Source organism: Octodon degus, unplaced genomic scaffold (assembly GCF_000260255.1).
Source record: "Octodon degus isolate 3935 unplaced genomic scaffold, OctDeg1.0 scaffold00007, whole genome shotgun sequence".
Lineage (NCBI taxonomy): Eukaryota > Metazoa > Chordata > Mammalia > Rodentia > Octodontidae > Octodon > Octodon degus.
The window spans coordinates 2,724,044-2,727,460 of NW_004524583.1; the positions used below are offsets into that span (position 1 = coordinate 2,724,044).

At 34.6% G+C, this 3,417-nt stretch overlaps 1 pseudogene; it reads right to left on the reverse strand.

Moving 5' to 3' along the window:
* Positions 1-230, reverse strand: part of LOC105743810 — an 8,294-nt pseudogene extending 8,064 nt beyond the window's left edge.
* Between the last annotated feature and the right edge of the window lie 3,187 nt (positions 231-3,417).

Consider the following 3,417-nt stretch of genomic DNA (forward strand, 5'->3'; position numbering starts at 1 on the left):
AGCAGGAAACTCTCCTCACACTCACCGGACCTGGGCTAGGACTCCACTCTGCTTTTTGCAACCCACTCATCCCAAATTTTATTCCAACCACTTTAGTGGGTAAAGTGTTTTCCTTGTTTGTCCTTTATGGCAACCTTTACACACTTTGCTTCATAAAGAAGAGGGCCATGAAAGCACAGTACTTGTTCACTTTTCTGGAACTTAGACTTCGGGTCTTGATTGGGTGCCATTTATAAGTGATTCGCAGCCTCCTTCTCCCACCCACTGCTGCCCCCTACTCTCTACCCCACCTGAGTTCACATCAGACATGCCCTCAGGCACAGCTGCTCTACATCCTGGGTCCAATTTACCAGCCCCTGTAAACTTCACAGCGCAGCAGCAGTACAACCGCCCTATATAGTGTTTTAATGGAAACACATAAATAACATTTCAAAGTATGCAGGTTATTAAAAATTGTTTGTTGCAGCACCTTGACTTCATAGAAAAATAAACAGACTAAGGCACTGGTTTACCAGGTCAAGAGCACGCAGTTTATATTTTGGGAAACAATAGCTATCCATAGGTCTTCTAAATCCCAGGCCCACTCTTTCTATAAACATTTGTGGTTTTGCAAATGATTATTAGTCAGTTACAATATTATGGAGACTTTAGATGAGGCCTTCATTAATCAAATCATGAGTGAAAGAAATTAACATTTAGTTATATATTTTGCTGAGGTACAAAAACATACAAACCCATACATACAGGTAGCTATCATGGAGTAATAAACTCAGCTGAGTAAACTGAGCAGGTCATTTAATCCTATTAGTCTGTTTTTTATTGATTTAAAGGAAAGTATAATTTCATTTTATTTATAATAAAATTATGGGAGAAAAATAGGCATTAATGTCTTTGCTTCTTTTTACTTTCTTTATTTATTAATTGTTTGATGATCCTAAGGAGCGAATCCAGGCCCTTCTCACTGAACTATATCTCAAGGCCTTTTTAACTTTTGAATCACATAAATGTTATAATTAGAATATGTTTGTCATTCATGATAATTATGTTCATCATGAGAATTTATTTACATCTCACATTTTGCTCATGATTTTTTTTACCCTTTCCCCCTTTTTAGATTCCCTTCACAAAGTCTACTTCTCTGTTTTGCACTCTCTCTCTCTCTCTCTCTCTCTCTCTCTCTCTCTCTCTCTTTTTGCCCTTTACATGTTTATTTTAAAACAGTTCCTAAGTTTCCAAGGCTAAAATTGAACTTGTGATCTTCTGCCTCAACTTTCCATGGTCTGGGGACTCCAGGCATGCAACATCATGCCCAGTGAGAACATATACTGTATTTCATAGGTCAGTGATATAGCTCAGTTGCAAGGTGTCAGCATGCCAAATGCAGGGCCCTAAGTTTCATTATTAGTACAGAGAGAGAGAGAGAGAGAGAGAGAGAGAGAGAGAGAGAGAGAGACAGAGAGAGAGACAGAGAGACAGAGAGAGAGAGAGAGACAGAGAGAGACAGAGAGAGGGAGAAAGAGAGAGAGAGAGAGAGAGAGAGAGAGAGAGAGAGAGAGAGAGAGAGAGAAGTGTTTTGTAAGCAAATGTAAAGGATGATTAGGTCTTTAACCATAGTGATGCTAGATGAAGAAGTAAAATATATTGTGGCTCTCTACCTAATAAATTAATAAGAACTTCTTTGTGTTCATTTCCGTTCCATTAGTCAAAAAGATAACACTAGTTTCTTCAATAGAAAAATCCTTTAGAGCTCAGTCCTTTACTACAGAATTTTTCTTCTCTTTTATAAAATGTGATACCGCTTGGTAGGAACATTTGTTCTGAGAAAAATAGGATTCTACAGGTTATGAAACACCATCTCAGCATGTGATGTCCAAAACAAGAGCTGGAGAAGGAACACTGGATTCTAACTACCTTAGCCTGGAAGGAACACTCCTAGTCCTCCGCCCAGTCCATTAGTCTGCACTGACCACCATGTGACCCTGACTTCACTACAATGGCAGCTAGAATTGGAGGACTTTCAAGTACTATCTGTCTTTTGACTATCTGTGGACCATATTAGGACATCAATCTTTTCACTAATTTTTGGTGTAATAAAACTCATGAGATGAAAAGAACAACCATTTCTGGGAAGTGCAAAGAATAAAAAAACAAAATGATATTTCAAACACTATGCTATGTTTCTTCATTGAGAAACAAGTAACATGATACTTAATTTTATAATCAAGTGTTTATATATATTTTGTAATTGATTGCATGCTTAAAAGTTCTTGCGTGCTTTTCACTCTATGAACTAAAAGATCCCCATCTGTGAATGGCTGACTTTAATTTAAACCTCACCTTTCTGAGCTTTTTATACTCTAATAAGATTGAAATCATTTTAATTCTTCAACCACATCAAACATTTCTATTTCAAAGTTTTTATACTTTCTTATCATTGTACCCTCATTGCCCTTGACCACAATCTTTGTTTCTAGGCTCTTTCTCATTCTTTCTATCTTAACATTAGCACCCTAACTTCCTTTGTGAAAGTCATATTGTACTTTGTATCATGTTAATTTGTTTATAGTTAGCAGAATTTGTTTCAAATTAACATATATCCTACTTTATTATGTGACTATTTATTTTCTTAAAAATAACCAAGTCATTGTCAGCTTCATTAGGACAAAAAGTATATGAATCTTCTCTTTTTTCATAATGTCTAGTTGATTTATGATAAAAGATTACAAAATATTGTGTTGTGTTATATTTGTCAGTTAGAATACTTAATAGTTTGTGAACAAGCAAGATAAGAGTTTTTGCTTTTGCTCTTGAAATCTTTCATTTAGCATCATGAATATTGTTAATAATAATGTATTTTGCATTTCAAAATCCTTAAGATAATAAAAACATAATCACAAAAATGGTATTAGAAGTGATAGATATCTTAGTTAATTTGGTTTAAATTAATTAAATTTTGGTTGATTCCACAACATACTTGTGAATCATAGCATTACTGTGCACCCCATAGGTATGTACAACTATAACTTGTCAATTTATAAAAATAAAAATAAGTTAATTTAAAAATTCCAAATGGATTCTGCACTCCTTCCAAAAAGTGAATAAGATAGACTTCCAGTTATATAGTAATAAAATATTGTAATTATGTGTATCTTTTCAAACCTTGAAATCATATATGTAAGACATAAATCAATATAACTTTTTTTTGTCTGCAAGTAATTTTCCTTAGTGACTTATTTACCAGCTTTAGAGAAAAGATCTTTCCGTTATTGATATTTATATGATTTGAAAAGAAATGGAGATTTGGGCATTCAGAATGCCCATTCACCCATTCTTAAACTCTCCATTGTATTTCACAGGAATTTCCCCTACTAAATGAGTCCAACCTCAGTCCACTTTTGGCCCCAACTTCTAGGGGCA